At 41.5% G+C, this 24,131-nt stretch overlaps 1 long non-coding RNA gene across 1 annotated transcript; it reads right to left on the bottom strand.

Moving 5' to 3' along the window:
- Positions 1 to 2,000: 2,000 nt before the first annotated feature.
- On the bottom strand, positions 2,001 to 6,516 carry LOC308674105. The gene is made up of 3 exons (XR_014027804.1): positions 6,151 to 6,516; positions 5,234 to 5,372; positions 2,001 to 4,658 (listed from the first exon to the last, which is right to left on the bottom strand). It is a non-coding gene; the product is annotated as an uncharacterized lncRNA (long non-coding RNA).
- Positions 6,517 to 24,131: the final 17,615 nt, after the last annotated feature.

The following is a 24,131-nucleotide window of genomic DNA, read 5'->3' as shown; positions in this document are numbered from 1 at the left end:
GCCATTTTGGTCCTTTATCATGCCCATTTTTGCATTAAACGTTCCCTTCATCTCTCCAATTTTCTTGAAAAGATCTCTGGTCCTCCCTATTCTATTGTTTTCTTCTATTTCTTTGCACTGTTCATTTAAGAAGGCATTCTTATCTCTTCTAGCTATTCTCTGGAATTCTGCATTCAATTGGGCATATCTATGTTTTTCTCCCTTGCCTTTCGCTTCCCTCCTTTCCTCAGCTATTTGCAAAGCTTCCTCAGACAGCCATTTTGCTTTCTTGCATTTCTTTTTCTTTGGGATAGTTTTGGTTGCTACCTGTTGTACAATGTCGCGAACCTCTGTCCATAGTTCTTCAGGCACTCTGTCTATCAGATCTAATTCCTTAAATCTATTTGTCACCTCTACTGTATATTCAACAGGGATATGATTTAATTCATACCTGACTGGCCTAGTGCTTTTCCCTACTTTCTTCAGTTTAAGCCTAAACTTTGCAAGGAGAAGCTCATGGTCTGAGCCACAGTCAGCTCCTGGTCTTGTTTTTACCGACTGTATAGAGCTTCTCCATCTTTGGCTGCAGAGCATATAGTCAATCTGATTTCTGTGTTGACCGTCTGGTGATGTCCATGTGTAGAGCCGTCTCTTGGGTTGTTGGAAAAGAGTGTTTGCTATGACCATCGTATTCTCTTGACAAAATTCTATCAGCCTGTGCCCTGCTTCATTTTGTACTCCAAGGCCAAACTTGCCTGTTATTCCAGTTATCTTTTGGCTTCCTACTTTAGCATTCCAATCCCCCATGATGATAAGGACATCATTTTTTGGTGTTACTTCTATAAGGTGCTGTAGGGCTTCATAGAACCGGTCAATTTCATCCTCTTCAGCACTGGTGGTTGGGGCATAGACTTGGACTACTGTGATATTGAATGGTTTGCCTTGGATTCGAACTGAGATCATTCTGTCATTTTGAGGATTGTATCCCAGTATTGATTTTCCTACTCTTTTATTGACTATGAAGGCTACTCCATTTCTTCTGAGGGATTCTTGCCCGCAGTAGTATACCTGATGGTCATCTGAATTAAATTCACCCATTCCTGTCCATTTTAGTTCGCTGATACCTAAGATGTCGATGTTCAGTCTTGTCATCTCTTGTTTGACCACGTCCAGCTTTCCTTGATTCATGGATCTTACATTCCAGGTTCCTATGGAGAAAAAATCTTTACAGCATCGGACTTTCCTTTCACCACCAGACATATCCACAGCTGAGCGTCCTTTCGGCTTTGGCCCAGTCGCTTCATTCTTTCTGGCGCTACTAGTACTAGCCCTCTGCTCTTCCCCAGTAGCATATTGGACGCCTTCCGACCTGAGGGGCTCATCTTCCAGCGTCATATCGTTTTGCCTTTTGGTACTTAATTCCATTAAGCCCCATTAAAAACAATTGAAATTGGGGAGGGATGATTAAGAAGGACGGACCAATAGGCCTTGGGGGACTGCAAATTTGAACGGACAGGAAGTCTGCCATGCTGGGAAAGAAAGTTTGGGGGGGACGATAAAGAAAAACGGACCAAAAGGTCCTGGGGGACTGTAAATTGGAACGGACAGGAAGTCCGCCATGCTGGGAGCGGAATTTAAGGGGATGATAAAGAATAAAGGAGCAATAGGCCCTGGGGGACTACAAATTTGAACGTGCAGGAAGTCCGTCATGCTGGGAAAGGAAGTTAGGGGATAAAGAAGAACGGACCAACAGGCGGTGGAGGACTGCAAATTTGACGGACTGGAAGTCCGCAATGCTGGGAAAGGAAATGGGGATTATAAAGAACGGACCAAAAGGCCCTGGGGGAGTGCAAATATGGACGGACAGGAAATCCAGCATGCTGGCAACGGAAGTTAGAATAAAGGACGGACCAATAGCCCTAGGGGACTGCAAATTTGAACTGACCGGAAGCCGGCCATGATGGGGGGACGGTAAATTTAAACGGACAGGAAGTCCGCTATGCTGGGAAGGTCTCTGTGAAAGGGGACGCTCTGTCCTTTGTGGCTTCGCTTTTCGGAGTCCCGATGCTAGGCAAAAGGTCTACGACGGCCTGAATGATAATTCTATGGGACGGAAAACCGTGCCCTCCTGTGGTAAAACTGCGGCCGCCGAAGGAAATAATCCTTTTTAAATGGCATTTTAAGGTTATTATCCTCTATCTTTATTATTACCGCCTTATTAATATGAATAGGGGGGCGGGTGACCCTTTTGCTGAGACGCAGGCGCAGAATAAGATGGCCTAATATTGATAAGGTTTGATTAATAAAGAATAATAATCTTAAAACGCCATTTAACAGGTTTATTTTGGTGGCTGCTACGCCGGCGTATACCACAGGAGGGCACTGTTTTACGTCCCTTAGCGATAGCGGCGTTGAGGTCTTTGAAAAGGCCTACCGTGGCCTCGGTGATAATGTTTATGGGACGGAAAACTGCCATCCTGTCGTCAAAGCGGGAGTTGCGGCCGCCAAAATAAATAAATATTTTTAATAGCGTTTTAAATCTACGGTCTACTAACGTTGATCGGACGTGAATTCCGCCGTGTCGGCAAGGTACCCGCGAAAGGAACTTGGGCGATGACTTAAGAAGAAAGGACCGGAAGTCAGCCGTCATGGAAAGGTCCTATTTCAAAGACCTGGAGGACTGCCGATATCGACGGACAGGAAGTGCGTCGGGCCGAGAAGGTCCCTCGGAGAATATTCGTGAAGAACGAACCGGCTGACGTGCGCGGAAGGACGACGGAAGCGGCTCGTCCCTTTCGGAGGAACGTAGAATGGCTACGCTTTGACTGACGCTCTGCGCTTTGGGGCTTCACTTCTCGGTGTCCCGATCGTAGGCGAAAGACCTACCGCGGCCTCGATGTTAATGGTGTGGGACGGAAAACGGTGCCCTCCTGTGGTCAAATGGGATATTGCTGCCGCCGAAACAAACAATCCTTTTTAATGGCGTTTTAACGTTATTTTCTTTTTTTATTAACGCTTTATTATTAAATATGAATATTAATATTAATGCATTATTATTAATGTAAATGTTAAAAGGGAAGCCCGTTTGCTGCAACATAGGCGCAAAGAACAAATCCTTCAGAAGCCTTAAAGCAAATTAAGGCCTACGTTGGCATGTTAATATTAATAATTTTAACAATATAGAAGATTTAAAAATGCCGTTAAAAAGGTTTATTTTATTTTTTTAATGTATTTATTTTTTGAGGGAAGGATTCACAAAGTTATCTTGCTATGCAAAAAAACATTTTGTTGCATACGGGAAGTTGAAGTAAGATTTCTTTTTAAAAGGAAGGTTTCCTAACACATCTACGATTAGAATGGAAGATTTGTGACTGTTCGACTATTTTAAATTATTTCGGTTGCGTGTGCGTTCGTACGCATGTGGGAATGGAAATTCAGACCAACCCGCACGCACGCAATTCTGTCTTTTTCTGAAAATTCCCCGCTTACCTTATCTTTAGAATATGAATAAATTAATTTTAATGCTTGGCCGTTGCAGAATGCAGATAAATGTGTCTTCGTCCGATATTGGTTTGTTGTTGCGTTTTGTCCAGATCCTCGCCTTTAGGCTTTAATTATATTGATAAAATAGAAATTAAAGTACTCCTGGTTTGATTTTTTCAACCTAATTATTTAATGTTATTTTGACTCCTATATATTATACAAAATAGGATTTGGAATGAGACATCACATTTTACGCTCTTAAGATATATGTATGTGCTATGTAGGCTTACTTTCCACAAATGTACTTTTCTCATTAAAAATGATTAAATTGTTCCCTAGCTATATGTTCCGTGTTTAATATTTTCAAATGGTTTCTTTGTATGTTTGAGTCGTCCGAGTCGTGGTTATCCCAAAGATCCTTTTTCCAGATGTGACTGGAATCCCCTGTTCCTTTTTGAAGATGTTTCGCCTCTCGTCTGAAAACCCGCCTCGGCTCTGACTAGATAGTGGGGAATGGAAGGATTTATATTCCTTGCAGACAGCTGGTCCTTTTAGAGTCTCTTCAGATCCTTCCACCGACTCAGTTTCCACAAAGACCAAACCCCATCCTCTCACACTGGCTCCACAGACTTATTTCTGCATCTACAGCTGCATCACATATAACAATATTTTTTTTTCTCGGTAAATACTAAAACTTTATTTCTCATCAGCTTTCACATAGATTTACAGAGAAGGCAGGAGACGAAAGCAACAAAAAATGGGTTGAGGAAAGCAGAGATCAAAGCGGAGCAAAAGAACCCACCTGCTAGGAGACAAAAAGGCACAGCTGCAGCAAGTCTGCATCCTAGGAGGCAGAAGGGCTTGGCCTCCAGGGCACAGGCGAGGAGGCCTGCCCAGCAGTAGCGAGGGCGGCAGCTTTCCTGAATGAACAGGGTTTATGTATTGACCCAAGTGGGAATTTGTGGTTTCCTGAATCGGCCGCACCGGCCTGGTGTACGCCTCATGTTAAGCCGAGACTGAATGCTGGGGCTACCATGATCTAGGAAGCCCCTGAAGCCTTGCATGGATGGTCTGTCGAAGTGTGGTTGAACAAACCTTCCCAAGGCCAACCACGTTGGCGAGGACAGGACCAATCGGGCGGTAGATCTTTTCCTTCCTCTCTAGGCCGTGTGGGTGAAGCGACTCCTCTTCTACTCCTGTCCGTTAAGAGAAGTGAATTATGAGATCATTTCACTTAAAGGTTTTGCTTAAGTGGATTGGAAAAGCAAACTGAGACAACAGAGCCTCAGACTGAGACTGCAGGTGAAAAAAATCCCCTTGGGGAGAATATAGAGTTGCTTAAAAGCTTACAATTTTTTTTGTTTCCTTTTTAGAAAAACATCTTTCCTCTTTCTTCCTTCTGGTAGAGGATGGGCTTCCCTGTGGCTCACAAGGCTCTCTGCGACTACAGTGCAGCCCTCTGGCTAACTGCTCTCAGACTGCTTTTCAGTCAATACGGGTCTCTGTGAATATTCTGCTACTAACTAGCATAGACAAAATCTGGCAGAGTGTAACAACATTGTGGCAGTACTTTAAAAGGCAAATGTTTGATTTTAAAGAAAGTATCGGCAGGGGCCTGGAAAGTTTCTTACTGCCTCTATGAAAAAGGCAGATGCCATCATTATATCTCAACAACAAAACAGATCGTTGACAGAGCCAGAAGTGATGGAGAACGCTGCTGAGAAAATCAGAGCGGACCGTAGGCACATAACACAAAACACCGGCTCCTTACCTCTAAACTCCAAGCTCTCGCTGTCCCCCGTGGCCCAAAGGATAGGGTGGTCACCTTGGCGTTTCACTTTCCAAGAGGCAGGCTGATGAAAGGTCTTCGCAGAAGGGCTCCACGCCTGCATCCATCGAGCGGCCTAGTTCTAGAAAGTGGGAGAAACAAGTGTTACACAGACTGCTTCTTGCCCAAAAGAGGGCTAAAGACAAATGCAAAACAGCTACTGAAGTTGCCCCTATGCTCGGAAAAACAGTGCTGACTCGATAGGACCCAAAATACTATCGGAACCACGCTGGGTTTCGTATGCCGCCTGCTTGCTGCAAAGCTACCCGCTTGCCTGTCTCGTGTCCTCCTTTCTGTTTTGGATTCTGCTGCTAAGAGGGCCCTGGAGGTCGTTTCTGACTCCCACCCAACCCCGGCCAGAAAGTAAAGCATCGGGCCCCTAGGAAAGGGCCTTCTCTGCACAGCTACTGGACTCTGCGACAGGACCCTGGAGAGCGGCTCTTTGCCCGACTCAGAAGATTTAAGACTAGGGCAATTGTGCATCTCATTAACTGAGTTTCCACCTGAAACTTATCCTGATGCTTAATTTGAACTAATTTCAGTGGCATAATATTCCTCCGATTTTCACTTGATGATGTGAAATGTGATGATGTGCCACACCCCAAAACCTAGAACTAAGGAGAAACTTCCTGACAGTTAGAACAATTAACCAGTGGAACAACCTGTCTCCAGAAGTGGCGAATGCTCCAACACTGGAAGTTTTTAAGAAGAGACTGGGCAGCCATTTGTCTGAAATGGTATAGGGCTTCCTGACTGAGCACGGGGGTGGACTAGATGACCTCCAAGGTCCCTTCCATCATCATCATCATCATCATCATCATTATTATTATTATTATTATTATTATTATTATTATACGTACCTACGTACAAATCCCCTTAGCAGGGCAGGTCAAGCAAAACTGTTCTTGAATGAAAACATCTTGGTTTGGTGGACGGGAGTGAGCGGTGTACACTTTTAAGAGGAAGAGTATAAAGATCTTATACAGAGAAGCGCCAAACCACTCGTTCTTCTACATCCGCGGCTCGGGCGCTGGGAAAACACCATTAAACAGCTGCCTTGCTTGACAGCCTTCGAGGAGACCCCCGAGACGCGACGGATCCCCATTCCGAACCCGGACGCCAAAAACCTTGCGCGCCGGCCCCGGCTCTAAAAAGGAGCTCCGCTATATTTGAAACAAAACATAAGCCGCGGCTGAGCTAACAGGAAGTCCGCCATGGCCAGAAAGTCTCTGCGAAAGGAAGTTGGCCGGGAAGACTAAAAGGAACGGACAGGAAGTCGGCCATTACGTGATCTCTGTTAAGGGGACGCTCTGCGCTTTGTCGCTTTGCTTCTCGGTGTGCCGATTCTAGGCAAAAGGCCTACGACAGCCTCAATATTAATGCTATGGGGCGCGAAACCGTGCCCTCCTGTGGTCAAACCCGGTATTACGGCCGCCGAAAGAAAGAAACCTTTTTTAATGGCATTTTAAGGTTATTGTTCTCTGTCTTTATTAGTGACAACTTATTAATATGAATAGGGCTAAGGTGGCCCTATTTTGCGACACAGGCGCAGAATAAGATGGCCTAATATTTTATAAGGTTTTATTAATCTTAAAACGCCCACCGGATTGGACCACAGGAGGGCACTGTTTTCCCTTCCTTAGCGATAGCAGACCTGAGGCCTTCGAAAAGGCCTACGATGGTCTCCATGCTAATGCTATGGATAGAAAGGTCATTTTTCAAAGGCCCTGGGGGACGACGGATTTGATAGGACAGGAAGCCCACCATGCCGAGGTCTCTGTCTGAAAGGACGTTAGGGTAATGATCAAAAAGGAAGGACCGGAAGTCAGGCGTGATAGAAAGGTCCTATTTCAAAAGTCCTGGGGGACGGCCGATATGAACGGACAGGAAGTCCGCCGGGCCGAGGTCTCTCGGATATTACAAGAGAGGAACAAGAAGGCGCACATGCGCAGAAGGCCGACAGGAGCGGCTAGTTCTTTTCGGAGAAGCGTAGACTGGCAACGCTTTGGTTGACACTCTGCGCTTTGGTCCTTCTCTTCTCGGTGTCCCGATCCTAGGCAAAATGCCTACGGGGGCATCAATACTAATGCAATAGGACGGAAAAGCGTGCCCTCCTGTGGTCAATCCGGATGTTGCGGCGGCCAAAAAGAAACAAACCTTTTAAATAGGATTTTAAGGTTGTTATTCTCCATCTTTATTCTTAACGCCTTATTACTAATGTTAATATTAGTGATAATACTAACGTATTATTGATATTAATAGGGTGATGGCCATTTTGCTGAGATACAGGCGCAGAATTAAATAGTATTAATAAGGTTCTATTAATAAAGAATAACCCTAACCCCGACTCTAAAAAGGAGCTTCGCGATCTTTGTAGCACAACAAAAGGCTGAGCTAACAGGAAGTCCGCCATGGCCAGAAAGTCGCTGCGAAAGGAAGTTGTCAGAGAAGACTAAAAAGGACGGAGAGGAAGTGGCCGTATCTGTGAAAGGGGATGCTCTGCGCTTTGTTTCTCGGTGTCCCGATCCTAGACAAAAGGCCTACGACGGCATCAGTGTTAATGCTATGGGACGGGAAACTGTGCCCTCCTGTGGTCAAACCCGGTATTGCGGCCGCCGAAAGAAAAACCTTTTAAATAGGATTTTAAGGTTATTGATATTAATAGGGTGACAATGGCCATTTTGCTGAGACACAGGCGCAGAATTAAATGGCCTAGTATTAATAAGGTTTTATTAATAAAGAATAATCTTAAAATGCCATTTAAAAGATTTATTTCTTTTGGTGACTGCCGTACCTGCTTGGACCAAGGGAGGGCATGGTTTTCTGTCCCTTAGAGATAGCACTGAGGCCATCGAAAATGCGTACTACGATGCCCTCGATTGCTAATGCTGTGGGACGGAAAACTCTGTCAAAGCAAAGAAAGAAACCTTTTAAAGGCTTTTGAAGCAGGATTCCTTCTTCTGTGCCTGTTCTGTAGTCCTTGTGGGACTGAAAATAGTGCCGTCCTGTGTTCCAAGCAGCCACAATTAATAAACCTTTTTAATGGCATTTGAAGGTTATTTTTCTGTATCGTGAGTAAGGTAAAGGTAAAGGTTCCTCCGCACATGCGTGCTAGTTGTTTCCGACTCTAGGGGCCGGTGCTCATCTCCGTTTCAAAGCCGAAGAGCCAGAGCTTGTCCGAGGACATCTCTGTGGTCATGTGGCCGGCATGACTAGACGCCAAAGGCACACGGAACGCTGTTACCTTCCCACCGTAGTGGTCCCTATTTTTCTACTTGCATGTTTCCGTGCTTTCGAACTGCTAGGGTGGCAGAAGCTGGGACAAGTAACAGGCGCTCACTCTGTTACGCGGCACTCGGGATTCGACCCGCCAAACTGCCGACCTTCTGATCGACAAGCTCAGCGTCCTAACCCACTGAGCCACCGCGTCCCTTTCTGTATCATTATTAACACCTTATTATTAATAGAACAATGGGAGGTCTGTTTGCTGCAACACAGGCACAGAAGGAGTCCTGCTTCAAACGCCTTAAACCAAGTTAAGGAGGACTATGATGCCCTATTAATATTAATAAGGTTTTAATAAGGAATAACCTTAAAATGCCATTTAAAAGATTTATTTCTTTTGGTGGCTGCCAAAAGAATCTCGGAAGATTTAAGAATAGGGTAATCGTGCATCTCTTGGACTGAGCTACCACCTGAAACCAATCCTGATGCTTAATTTGAACTAATTTCAGTGGCATAATGTTGCTCTGATTTTCACTTGATGATATAAAAAACAAAAGTACTGCTGTTGCAGGTAGGCACTGTTAAAAGTTACGCTTCTGTGTTTTTTATTTTAAGAGGTGGACAGCAATTAAGCCTAATGATTTTCAAAATTTGATTTAGAGTTATGTTTATTCCTAGAGTGTAGTACACTAAGGTTTAAGATGTAATCTATGTTTATAGTTATTTCTAATTTTACATTTGTTTCTAAGTTATTTTACATCTAGGCAGCTTTTGTTTCTTCTACCATCAAAGCGCTTCACAAAACACTAACACTGTAATCTATAAACATTAATGCAATTGAAATCGGTCTTAAAATCACACAAGAGGATTGTTCAGAAATCAAAAGCTCGCCAAAGGTCATGCGTTCTTACCTTGTCTCTAAATGCCTGGGAAGTGGGGCCCGCGAGCGTCACCCGAAGATTGTGGTGCATGGCCTGGCAGGCACGCCAGAAAGGGCACTTTCCGGTAGACTGCCAAACTCTGCTCTTCGGAAGGCCCTTGGAAAGGTCCCTCCTGAACCCGGAACTGACTGTTTTGAGCATCCGGAGCATGATCTAAGCTGTAATAAGCTTCCAGAATGCTCCAAATGGTTCAAAATGAAACTCTTAACTAGACCCCAAGCTTTTTGTTCTCCCACTGCAATTAAGCATTTCTTTAAAAAGTACACTTTCTCTGCTGGGCTACGTTTTTACTCAGAAAATAATTTGGTGTTGGAACTAGAACTGGGAGATCATAACAGTTTGCTGGATGATTTGGGTGCAATCATTACTGTCCATTGCTGGATCTATTAGGGGTTATCCTGTGGAGAAAAACTGAAGGAGAAAATGCAGGAGATCAATAGACAAATAATATTTCACAGACGCTTCAATGTCCTGATATTCAGAATAAAATCATGGTCTGAAGAACATTACCAGGTGCCTGGTTCAATCCTTGTCATCTTGGAATAATGATCAAAATGATGTCTGCTAAAACCTTCAAACATCCTACTGCATAAGGCAGGCTACTGTCATAATCAGTACTGGAATTCTGAAGCACAATACTTGCATGTTAAAAAGAACAAATACATGATTCAAGATAGACCTGGAACGTTTTATTCTTCCTCATCTATGCCCTCCTATCATCAACAACAATTATTCTTATCTGTTTAGAACCATGTTTGTTTCATGTACAGAAAACATATTATGAAGCACCCTGATTATGTAAACAAATCAAACCATTTCAGAATTAAATTTGGGTCCTTAAAAATATCTGGAAATTAAGCTTTACTCCTGATTGACTGAGATTACTTATTAAACTAGAAGTACAAAGTGTGGCACACAGATCCATCCTACAAAAGGAGAGAAACAAGAATTGTTCACTACTTTCTGTGCAGAATTAAAAGAAACAGCAATCCAATGCATGATAGAAAGTGTCTCGCATTGCCAACACTGTCATCGTGTGCCATGTGGGATTTACCTTACTTTATGGCATAAAGTGATCCGTTACACCCAAAGAACACTCGAGAGAGCCCTGCAGGACTCCCTCCTTCAGTCCTTTGGTTTGAAGAAAGAACAAAGAGGGCTCAGCTTTTACCAGCGATGGTAAATGGTTCCACCTTTGCTTCACCAATTCCTAACATCAAGCATTTTTTTCACTGAGCAAGTCAGTTACGGCTGTCTCATCAGCGCCCCTTCCCCAAAGGGCAGGGGGAATCCACCTCCCCCACCAGTGGTCTTCCTCCTTTAGCTGTTCATGAGCCCCTACAGGAGATCCTCCAAGAGCTCCACCAGAGGGAGCTCTGGGGAGGGAATGTCCAAGGGTGGAAGGCTGGGTTTTTCAAGGGCCTGACCTTTCTTACTGGGGGTCTCTCTTAACGACCTGCATGTTCATTTACCGTTACATCAGGAAGAGTGCAGGGGAGTCGTGAGGTCTGCCTCTGTCTCTCTCTGGATCCTTCTTCGTGTCACGATATTGTCTCCTTCTGCTATTCAGGTCTCTGATCACACATCATTTGGACATTTGGCCAGGGACAGGTGTGAAGAGCAGGTATAATTTCCCTCTTTTTTACTGGGGATCTCGCTCATGGGGTAGGGAGGGAAGACACGAGAATCTTGGTTTTTGTCTTATCTCATGCTTACATAGCAGTTTGTAAGAGAATAGAATAGAATAGAATAGAATAGAATAGAATAGAATAGAATAGAATAGAATAGAATAGAATAGAATATGGAATTGAAAGGGACCTTGGAGGTCTAACCCCCTGCTCAGGCAGGAAACCCTGCTTATACCATTTCAGACAAATGTTGTCCAATCTTTTCTTAAAAACTTCCACTTTTGGAGCTTCTGGAGGCAAGTTGTTCCACTGATTGATTGTTCTCAATGTCAGGAAATTTCTCCTTTTCTAGGTTACTTCTCTCTCTGATAGGTTCCCTTCCATTGCTTCTTGTCTTGCCTTCAGTGCTTTGGAGAATAAATGGAATCCCCCTTCTTTTTAGCAGCCCCTCAAATATTGGAAGACTGCTATCACGTCTCCCCTCATCCTTCTCTTCATTAAACTAGAAATACCAAATTCCGGCAACCGTTCTTCATATGTTCTAGCCCCCAGTCCCCTCATCACTCTTGTTATTGTTTGCACTCTTTCTGGAATTTCAACATCTTTTTTTACACCATGGGGACCAAAACTGGATCAGGATTCCAAGTGTGATCTTACCAAGGCATTATAGAGTGGTATTAACACTTCACAATCTTGATCTTGATTCTATCCCTCTGTTAATGCAGCCTGGAACTGCATTGGCCTTTTTGGCAGCTGCAGCACACGACTGGCTCCTGTTTAAGTGATTTCCACTAGGACTCTACGATTCTTCTCACACTTGCTACTATTGAGGGAGGTACCATTTATACTGTAGGCAGGAAGGAAACGCAAAGTCATCCATCGTGGACTCACATGCCTAGATGAATCTTTTGCTAATCAGTTCCTTAATGTGTTTGGGAAATACCACCATAGTAGAGGAGATTGTAACTGCCCTGACATCCATTGGAAGACAAATTCTGGATCAAGTCAGAGATCAAACAGGGTCCTGACGAACCCAGCTGACAACTTTTGTCATCCAAAAGATAGAGGAGGGAACTAGTGGGTCCAGCTCTCCTGGACTTACATCTTAGTAGTAGAGGTGAAATGAGGGAAGAGATTGAAATTGCAGGAACTTTGGGGGAGAGGGATTGTGTCACACTGGAATTCAACATAATGCAGGCACCAGTAAAGGAACAGTGTCAAAATACTGTCTGAAACTTTAAAAGAGATGATTTCAATAAACTAAGAGATAGTTTAGGAAGGATTCCATGGATGGAAATCCTAAAGGCAAAAAAGAAAATGCTCGGGAAACTCCAAAAAATGAGATTAGAAAGGGGCAATTTAACACAGTATCACAGAGAAAAGTGAAACGATCCCAGACAAAGCCGGTGCGGTTGCATAAAGTACTGTGATAAACTGAGGGGGAAAAATGAAAATGTAAACCAAACGGAAAGAAGGACATATAAATAAAACAGAATAGAATAGGAAAGCTAAGGCTGAGAGTCTCTGTGGAGATTCTCAGTCATCCAAGTCCTGGTTGTCCCAAAGGTGCTTTTTTTCTTCTTCAAAAGGAAACTGGACTTTCTTGTTTTTTTCTTCAAAAACCTTTCACTTCTCATTCAAGAATCTTCCCCAGTTCTAACCAAGTAGTGAGCAATTGAAGGAAATTAATGTGACCAACTGTGAAAAAAATGGAAAATGGAACGAGGGACATTTACAGTAGAATAGAATAGAATAGAATAGAATAGAATAGAATAGAATAGAATAGAATAGAATAATAGAATAGAATAGAATAGAAATCTTTATTGCAAATAGAACAAAATAGAATAAAATCTTTATTGCGAATAGAATAGAAATCTTTATTGCGAATAGAACAGAATAGATCAAAATAGATTAGAATCTTTATTTCAAATAGAATAGAATAAAATAGAATAGAATAGAATATGGAAAGAACAGAACCCCTCTTCTTCCCCGCACCAGGCTGCCAATCCAGAAAGATTGGGGACCACTGTTGGTTGTTGACCCAAATGATCTACTAGACATTTATATTCCATCAGGAATTCTCCTCAAATTCTAATAAAAAGCCGGCACAGTTGCATACAGTACTGTGATAAACTGACAAAAAATTGGAAATGTAAATAAAATGGAAACAATAGAATAGGAAAGCTAAGACTGAGAGTCATTTTCCTAGGGGGGGGGCTGTATGTCAGGTCCCCAAAGAAATGTATTGTTTCCCTCTTTATAATTTGTTCCTGTCTTTGTAATCATTTTGGGGAGCCTACCATTCTTTTGGGAGGGGGGATACTTTGGGGATGTTTTGCACTGTCTTGCCACTATGCCCTTCCCTCAGGAGAAGGAATGCATCTCCCTTATCTAGGAGACGGTTAGCGCTTGGAACCAGAAGGAAACAAAAGTGAGAGAGACCTTGAAGAGCGCACCAATGGGCTCCAAAACACTATGCCACCTGTGGATTGGCTGGAATTCAGACCCTAGGACCCTGGGAGGAGGAATAAAATCACTTGCATGGGTTTTTCTCCAGATCTTGCCTTGTTTTCCCTGCTATCAGTAGCCCCTAATAAAAGTTTCTTTTGAGACACTGCCTGTTTCAAGAGTTCTACTTTCTTGGGAGGCTTAGATGAGGTAGGTCCTTACACATTCTCTATAATGAGTCAACAATTGTCAGGCCTTAGACTATTTCCTGAGACAAATAGTAGATCATGAAACCAAGTGGTTTTCCTGCTTCTCCTGGCCTGGGAGAATGTGATTGATTACATGTCTCTTTCAAATTTGATGTTAGTCTGAAAAGGGCAGATTAGTTGCTAATGGGGAATTCGGTATTCACTATATGTTTCCCCATATTAATTGGAAGTGTTTCCAGGCACACTTAATCTGTTTACTGTAGGAACCCATTTTCTTGGTTTTCACAAAGTCATTACTGGATTATTGAAAAATACACTGTATCCGATACACTAAGCTCTGAACAATAACCAAATTACTTTGTGCAAATATAGCTGCCAGGTTTTCAAATAAATAAGTTAAGTATATTCTCTGGATGCCGTGAAAAAGTTTTATTTAGTTGATTTGCATTTGGATAAAAAACTATAATGAAACCATGAAAAAAATCCAAGTGAAAACACAGTAGAATGACAAAAGCACAGAGTTATTTGCCCAGCTGTTGCCTCTGTCAGGAACAGAAGTAAGATTATGTGTTGTAGCATTAATAAAGATGCTAGTTGTCACATCTCCAGAACTATCATGGTTTGGGCCTCCAGGAACATCATCTTCATTGCCCTTTCCTGGGAGATGAGTTGGTCCACCTCCAAGAATAGTAGAAATAGTACTTCTGCTACTTCCAGAAGTTGGTGGTGTGACCTTCTGAAAAATATTTTCAGTGACATCATCATGGCTGTTACCTAGAGAACCATTGTGAACATGTGTTGCTTTCTCTTCAAGGTTATGTTTGGTGCTACCCATGGGAATAGAAACTGTAGTATCCGTAAAGTTTGTTGTATCATTAATAGGAATAGGGGTTGTGGCTCCTCCAGAGATGTAATTCATGGTCCCATTTCCAGGGCTGTGAGTGATGGAGATTTTGGGTTTGTTTCCTGTTGCATCATAAGTTTCAGGGTCTTGAATTGTATCACCTCCATTAACATTACTTGTGATCTCACCAGATAGGTTGCCAGTAGCCCCATGAAGTACATTATGTGTGGAATTTTTCAGGTTGGGAATATATTCACCATCTGTTGTACTTCTAAATACTGAAGCTGTAACACTTTTAAGAATGTTGACTGTGGCACCTCTTACTATCTGAAAGGTGATACTACTGGGAAATTTACTAGTAATTCCATCAAGACTGCGAACTGATGTACTGGTATCTTCAGGGACATTGTTTACGATACTACCAAGGTTATTTGTAGTAGCACTTTCAGGAATGCTATCTGCTGTATCTCTGGGTCTGTTGCCCATTGTATCAATATTGCCCTGTGTGTGAATAATGTTTTCAAGCATATTGTCTGTGGCACCTCTAGTGATATGAGCTAGGTCATCACTAGCAATGTTGCCCACAGCATTGTTTTGAGAAATATTACTAAATACTTTAGAGATATAGCTGGTTACAACATCAGGCCAGTTACTATCAGTTCCAAGAACATATGTTACATCTCTAGGAAGCTTGCTGGTGGCAGCTCCATCTATGTTGCCTGTAACCTCTCTAGACATTTTGATTGTGGCATCTTCTGGGATGTCAGTTACAATACCCTTCAGGAATTTGCTACTGACATCTTCAAGTTGGTGAACTGTGAGTCTTCCAGGGTTATTTCTTGGAGTATTTGCAGATGCATTGCGTGTGCTTCCTAAGGCATTTCCAGGGATATGACTTCTTATGCCTGTAGGAAGATTGTCAGTGATATTAGCTGTGGTGCCTTCATTTTCAAGGTTATTGCCTGCTGTATCTCTAAGATTGTCAGTTATGTTGTTTGTAGGGAAGTTAGTTACAGCATCTCCAGGTATGTGAATTGTGGTACTTTCAAAGGTCATGGCATTTCCAGGGATGTTGCTAGATCTCACACTAAGAAAGTGAGCTGGGGTGCTTTCTAAGATTTTGCCAACTGTGCTTTCAAGTATGTTTCCTGTAAAAGTCCTGGGAATGTTGTCAGCAACACCTCCAGCCGGGCTGCTCCTGGAGGTGTGACTTGAGATAACTCTAGGCATACCCGTGGCACCAGTAATTCTAGGAGGTGTAGAGTTTTTAAGGATATATTTCATCACACTACAAGATATGTTTTCATTCTTGCTGTCAAGAATGTGAACCACATGTTGGTTGACAGTAAAACCTGTAGGGATATGAGTTTCGGCAACTTCACGGATATTGGTCTTAGCATTCCTGGAATTGTTTTCAGCAGTAATTCCTGGAGAGTATGTTCCACTGTCCATTATGACATTTTCAGTTGTATATCCAGGAATATGAGTCCTATCAGTTCCATTGAAGTTAGCTGAGATACTTTCCTGGACACGACTAGTAGAACCTCCATAGTTATGTGGTGTGGTGCAAGTTGATGAATTGCCATAATTATCTGTGCCACTAGCAAGAATTTTGCTGTTGTCAATTCCAGGGATATGTGTGATAGTATTTTCAAGTTTGGTAATATCATCTGGGATCTCACTGCCAAAACTTTTAGGATAATGATGGAATCCACTTGTGGTCTTTTCAAACATTTGAACAGTGGACCATCTAGGGTTATGACTGGCAAAGATGTGAAGCATAGCACTTTCCAGGAGATTTCCTCTTCCAAGGATATCACTTGAATCACTCCTGGATATTTGAGTAACCCTCTTAGGGATCCATCTGCTAGCCCTTCTATGAATATCAGCTGTAGTAGTTCTAGAAATGTCAGTTCCGGAACTTCCGGAAATGTGCCTGCTGGTCTTTCCAAGGGCACGAGCTGTGATATTTCTAGTGGTGTTTCTAGTAATATCATTTGTGGCATCTCTAATGGTATTAGTTCTGGCACTTTGGGGGCTGCTAAGCCTGGGAATTCCAGAGATATGAGTTGTGATACTTTGGAAAATATTCTTTATGTCACCTCCAGGGATAGGAATTGGTTTATTTGCCACATTTTCAAAGAAACCACTGGTGTTTCTAAGATTATGAATTGTGGCATGACCTGTAGTGTCCATTTCCTTGCTTCTGAGCATATTACCTGGAGAACTTTCTAGGTTTTGTTTAGTAGTGTCTCCTAGAATGTGTGATTTGCTAGTCTGATGGGGAAATGTTTTCCCAGTTCTGTGCTTGCTGTGTGTTTCATCTTGATAGCTGTACTTTGTCACCCTTGCAAGGATATGAGTTGTTGCTAAAATCAAAATCAAAAAGAAAAACTAAAATCAAATTGAAATAATACAAAAAACAGTTTCAGTTATCAATATCTAGAACAAATCATGCCTCTCCTGTGTTGCTTAGAAGTACTAATAATGGGAGACAGTTTGGTATAGTGGTGAAGGTGCTGACATAGAAACAAGAGACTGTGACCCAGTGCCGTCAGAAATTTCCATGATGACAGCATGATGTCATGGCACGCTGTTACCTCCCCACAGAAGTGGCATCTATTTATCTACTTGTATTTGCATGCTTTTGAACTGCTAGGTGGGCAGGAGCTGGGGCAAGGATGTTGTGCTTGGGTCTTGAACCTGGGCTGCTGGTTTTCCAGCCAAGAAGCCCAGTGTCTTAATTGCTGAGCCATAGCACCATCCCTCTTAATAGAAAACAAAATACACAAAATCCTAGAAAACCTGCTGCACTTTTGCATTTCACAAAACAAGAGTCCATCACAAAACTCTAAGAGAAAAATAACTACAGAAATCAACTAGCATTCACAAAGCTGTTCCAAATGTGGAATTAGCCTCTGGATAATATGTAAAAACTACAAATCATGTTTCTTTCACTGTTTTACCTCACTGTTTCATTTGCCAAAATATTGTAATTGGTAATTTATTCAAGCAAGTCAGAAAATGGCACATTGAGCACATTGTTATGAAAGTGTGAAAACCCTCCATAGTTCATTAAATGCATATCCAAATTAAGTTATAATATACAAGTAGATTATTTTGACCTATTATAGCAGAAAAATCTACCTTTAATATTAGGATGTTGTCTTCCAGGAAAGCATAGAGGTCTGACCTTGACAAGTTCTTCCTGTTGTTTGATAAGACTAGGATGAAGAGCAGTGATAGCCTTCAAGCTGATGTAAACATAGAGCAGATTTTTTAATATCAGTTATTTCAAGGAAGTTGATCATAGGAAATCTATATTAAATTATGCCTTAGAAAAAGATGTCAGCATTTTGGTGATTCACAACCCAGCAGACACCTCCTTAGTCTTCATTTACTTCATGCATGTAATTTAATGGTAAAAGTATAGAACAAGTACTGATTTCTGACCCAGCAAAAGCTTTTAATCTACCCACCTTTAGGCCACTGTCTTTCACAGGACTTCACTGTGTACTTTTAGAATAATTACCCTGAATTCTTGTAGGGCCCAGAATTTGTGGATTCCTTACCAAAAAATTTATTGGCCTTATTCTGTCACTTCCTATAAACTCCTATGTCACATAGTAAAGTTATTCTACATTGTTCATATTATAAATTAATCTAGTTAGCTATTAACCAATTGTATATCCCCCTCAGCCCTGGTCCAGAAACACTTCATTGTTGACTCACATAGTGTAGAGATGACATGGCAATTTGGGAGCCATTTGGGAAAGGTGGACTGTCCTGGGCAGGATATTGGAAAACAAAAGGAAGTAGGCTTCTCTCCACTGAGAAGAGTTCATTGAGCTACCTTCTTTTTTGAGGAAAAAAAGTGCATTTTCCAAGATTTCTTGCTGGATTTCAACAGTGAAGGCAGGAGATTGCCTACATGTTGATGGACCGGCTGTGACTATGGTGTCCTGAACAAGAAACATAACTCAGTTTGCAACATCACAAGGAAACTAGTTGCATTCCCAGATGACATGTAAAATTAGTTATATAGTCAGCATTATCTACTACATTGCAATACGCTTTCAGTGGGTTTCTCTGAGATTCTAGGAATACAGAGAGGAAAACAACTTCTGCATGGTCACACTTTGGACCAATTCTGAGAGTCTGAATGAGAAACTGTAAAACAAACAATGAAAATTTTTGGTTCTGAAAATAGTATACATTTTAAATAAAATAAAGTGAGTGTAAGAGGCTCATGTTTTCACCCATTAATATGTAAATGATGCTTAGCAATTGTAACAACTCACCAGAACACTTCTCTCACTGATGCATTAAAATACATTTGTGTTTTTAAGGATACTGCTGCTGGAGTTCTTAAATTCTCACTATTCAGGAATACAGCTTTTGCTGTACTATAAAAAACACAAATCACAACTTGCTACAACAGACTAGAGTCAGATATTATGAAAATTCATGGGTCATAATGTTATGGATGGCTGAGTAGTCTTTTTTGAGGGCAACAATCCAGGCTGAAGAAATAGGCCCTCCACAGTGGGAAAGGAACCATCCCAATCTCAAGAATCAAAGCTTACCTGGCAAGGACCCCTTTGGAGCCTGGATAGATATTCATGGAGAGAGTAATAATTGCTAAAATTCTTGATCATTCCAATGGCATGCCTGGCTAGCGTGGCATTCTGCAACATCTGAGCGATATTGGTAAAGTCAGCTGTTTCTTTAGGGCTGATATAAACAGCAGATTTCTCCATCTGCAGATTAATTAAAAGGAATTAATCTTTCTAGCTTTTTTGTACCACAAACTTTGGCTCCACTGAGCTATATCACTTTGGCTGAAAAACAGAACCAGTTCACATATGCAGGATGAAGAATTCACTCTAATCAAATGGCCAATATGAGACTCACATTTTTCATTGTGGCTGTGACAGAATGTTCTCCTTGGTACATTGTTAAGTAAGCTGGGCCATTTTTTTGTCTTACTCCATAACTGGGCTCAGAAAGCAGATGGGCAAGATTTATCTTTTTAAAAATATGTCAATAAGCCATATAATGTTAAAGAAAAAAGTATGGGGTAATTAATGGATATCATGGAAGGAAGAATGCCTTGCAGGAATAGAAAGATATGGAGAACTATGGTAAAAGTGGTGGTGCAGATTGGAGTTCAGTTTTTCTTTATGCCTTTGGCATATTGACATCCTTCAGTCTCAAGAGACTATGGTATCATGCTCTGGAAAGAGGTCCTAAAGCAGCATCTGGTGTGGCTAAAAAGGCCAATTCGAGAGTGGCAGTCCCTTCCACACTGAGGGCAGATAGAATTTTTTCTACTGCTAAAATATTGCTTAATGATAGATCTACATTGCCTAGAATTACCTAGAAGCAAGCAAAACTATTACTAGAAGTCAACTTGACTTTGTCAAAAACAGATTATGCTAGATAAAACCAGGGCTTTTTTTCTAAAAAAAAAAGGTGCCAGAACTTTCATCTTGGCAGGCGCAGGAGGCGGGGGGGGGGGGTGACGCTGCTGCAGTCACGGGTGCGAGGGGTGTTGGTGGCGGGCTTTCCCCAGGGGCCAGAGCCGGCATGGCTGGTGCTGTGGGAGCAGCAGGGCCCGCTCTATATGGCGGGGCTACGCAGGGCGTGAGGCGGAGGCAGTGTGGGCCAGACAATGCAGGGCGGCCACTTAGGCACGCAGGGCGAGGCGATGGTGGCGCAGGTCAAGCACCGGGTAGGCCACCAGCCTGGCTGTCACGGGTGAGCACAAGGAAGGAGTGCACATGGACTCCACAGAATCCACCTCCCACTCCTTGTCCTCTCTTACTTACCTAGTTGAGATGGTGTAGTTGGGCAGCAGGGAGGGATGCAAAGTTCCTGCCAACTCGCCTTCGCTGCAGAAAACTTGCCGGTGCAACGTTTGCCGGCCAGGTCTTTTGGTGTGCTCAGCAGCAATTCCTATTGGTTTTTGAAAGCCAATAGGTTTTCAAAAGCCAATAGAGGGAGTAGCAATCTTGTGCAAAAGCTTTTTTTTGTGTGTGTAAAAAAAGGTGCTGGAACGCCATTCTGAGCGTTCTATGAGGAAAAAAAGCCCTGCTTTTATGTTTTAATCTTCTGATTTTAAAAATATATTTTTTTCTATTGTAAGTTGCCCCAAACCTCGCATGTGGATTGCATACAAATATTATATAATCACTTAATAAAGGTAGAACATATGTTAAATATACATCAAATGATAATATGCTTCCCTACAAAGTCAATTCTTGCTCAATGACAGACCAAGGAGTTAACTCAGAAAGGCAAGAGGAAAATCTAGAAGAGATCTGTGCAACTTGTAGAAGGGAAAGGCCCACACTGATAAATTAAAAATCTTTGTGGTCTGCAAAAGAATGCTGGTGGGCTAATCAATGATTTGGTGACTAGAGGAGCATCTACAGTGTTGGAGCTCGTGGTCATGGTAAGCTATGGAGGCACTAGGCAACATGACTTTCAGGGCAGTGGTGGTGATGTTATTATTTTTTTTTTAAAAGTCTGTGCTCTGTCCAAGGGTGCTTGGTAGGCTGCATGTAGAGGCCTGGTGTAGAATTTATTTATTTTTACTTATTTTTTTATTTTAATTCCATTTATATCCCGCCCTTCTCCGAAGACTCAGGGCGGCTTACAAACTTAGCAGTAGCCTTCATTCTATGTACCGGTATATGCCTGCTTATTAGGGCTTTTTCACACACACCCCAAGCGGCATTATTACAAAGTCAGCTTAATTGCCCCCAACAATCTGGGTCCTCATTTTACCTACCTCGGAAGGATGGAAGGCTGAGTCAACCTTGAGCCTGGTGGGATGCGAACCTGCACTAATTGCAGGCAGCTGGTGTTACTTAAGGAGGCATTAGCCCACTGCTCCACCAAGGCTATCTAGAGCAGGCATGTCAAACTCATTTTGTTTGAGGCAACTTCTTATAAAAGAATTGCCATTAATGTGTTTTAATAAAACAATTTAAATCAATTTTTCACTTGATTTCAAATTAAATGAATTATATTGGTTGACAATGAGATTTTTTTTTTAGTACAATTGCCAAATGCAATAAACTGGTTTTAGGTATATGTTATTGGAAGGAAAAAGCAATCCCTGCTGCGTTACTGATCCCAGAGAAGCATTTGCATGTATGCAGGTATCCTTAGGGTACCATAGTTATGGATGAGAAATATTGGTTGCAAACTTGGCATTTCTGGATGTAATACAGATATTTTGGACTTATTTTTGTTTCTTTGCATGTTTGATATTTTTAAAAAGGCATATGCTACTGACTATGCTTATGCACATATGTAACATCTTTTGCTAGAATACATGACCACTGTTTGTCCAGAATGTGAAAAGTGAAAGATTGTGAATAAACAAAATTTTAATGTACAGATAATACCACCAGAAATTATTTTAGCCTTTTTAATAAATGTTGTTATTGATGTTAAGCTCACCATGGAAAACATCATATATTGTTATGTATATACTAGGTTAATTATTTTAAGACTAGATTCTAAATAATCTATTTTTCAAAACACACAACAGTCCAAACAGTAAAAGTAAAGTCCAAATTAAGAATATTTCATTCTTAAGAATTGTTTAATTTAAAGTAGTTTAGTTGTAATAGATGTTTATAGATTCAAAATAGTTTTCAAGTATTTACAAAAGATACTATTTTTTTCTAGCATCAGCTAAATTAGACATATTACATTGAGAAAATTTTTTCTCATTTCTTTCCTTATTGATTTATTGATTTCATTGAAGAGATGTTAACATAGGAAATGGATTATTTTGTTATCTAATTTTACCTTCCAAAAGACAGAAGCAGATGAAAAATGTGAGGTTCTTTTCTGTTGGCTTTTTTGAATTAGCTGTTTTAGATTCTAAAAGTTTAGTTTCTAAAGAAGTAACCTTGTAAATAATTTTAATGTTGTCTAGTGCAGGGTAGGCAAACTTGGCTCTTTTATGACTCAAGGACTTCAACTCCCAGAATTCCTGAGCCAGCATGGCTCAGCTTGGAAGCCTCTCTCTTTCCCCTCAGCATGGCTGGCTCAGGATTTCTGGGAGTTGAAGTCCATGAGTCATAAAAAAGAGCCAAGACTGCAATAGGCTTTCCAAAGCCAATAGAGGCAGCTTTTTTTTTTGCAAAAAAAAGGTGCCGTAACACCATTCCGAGCGTTCTATGAGAAAAAAAGCCCTGGATAAAACTGACTGCATTGTTTGATATAGTTAAAGTGTATGGACATAGTTTACTTAGACTTCAGTAAAGCATTATCAGATGCCTGACAAACCTAGTAGACAACTTAATCTCCCAAAAAGTAGAGAAGGGAACTAGGGGATCACCCATGTTGGACTTAATTCTTACTAACAGAGATGAATTGATAGAAGGTGTTGAAGCCACAGGAACCTTGGGGAGTGATCATACAATATTGGAATTCAACATTATGCAAGCACAAGCAACAGAACACAGTCAAACTAGAGCCGTGGACTTTAAGACAGCTAATTTCAATAAACTTAGAGAGAGCTTAGGAAGAATTCCATGGATGACAATCCTCAAGGGGAAAAGAACTCAAGAAGCTTGGGAAATTTTGAAAAGTGAGATTGTAAAAGCCCAGTCTAGCACAATACCAACGAAGAAGAAAAATAACAGCATGGCTGTATAAAGAACTCTCTGATAAATTGAAAGACAAAAAGGACGAGTATAAAAAAGTGGAAAGAGGGGCACATAATTAAGGCAGAATATAATGAAGTAGCCTGAGCCTGCAAAGATGAAGAGAGGAAAGCTAAGACTCAAAATGAACTAAGGCTTGCAACAAAAGTCAAAAATAACAACAAAAAAAGTTTCTTTCAACATGTAAAAAAACAAGAAAAAATGTTAAGGAAATGATTGGGAGAAAGTGGCAAGAAGGTGACAAGCAACAGGGAGAAAGCAGAACTACTTAACTCATTTTTTGCATCCGTCTTTACACAAAGGGAAAAAACAGTCCAACCTATCAAAAACAGTACCGTAAAAAACAGATTAGAAACACAAGTTAAGATAGGCAAGAAAATGATAAGTAAGCATCTGTCCCTCCTAGATGAGTTCAAATCACCTGGACCAGATGGATTACACCCCGTGGTGGGATTCAGCCGGTTTGCACCACTTTGGCAGAACTGGTAGCTAACCAGAAGGGGCATACACACAGAGAAAATATGTTTCCATATTTGAATCCCACCACTGATTATACCCCAGGGTTCTGAAGTAACTGTCAAATGTAATCTCAGAATCACTGAACTATATCTTTCAAAGATCCTGGAGCAATGGGGAACTACCAGAGGACTGGAAAAGAGCTGATGTAGTTCCCATCTTCAAAAAAGGAAAAAAATGGATCCAGGAAACTACAGACCTATCAGCCTGACCTCAATACCTGGGAGGATTCTGGAAAAGATAATCAAGCAACAAATCAGCAAACACCGAGAGGCAAACAAAGCCATAACCAAAAGCCAACATGGGTTTGTCAAAAACAGATAATGTCAGACAAATCTTA

Source organism: Vipera berus (assembly GCF_964194415.1).
Source record: "Vipera berus genome assembly, chromosome: 13".
Taxonomy (NCBI): Eukaryota; Metazoa; Chordata; class Lepidosauria; order Squamata; family Viperidae; genus Vipera; species Vipera berus.
Note: the sequence above shows the minus strand (reverse complement) of the source record. Positions and strands in the feature narration are given on the sequence as shown.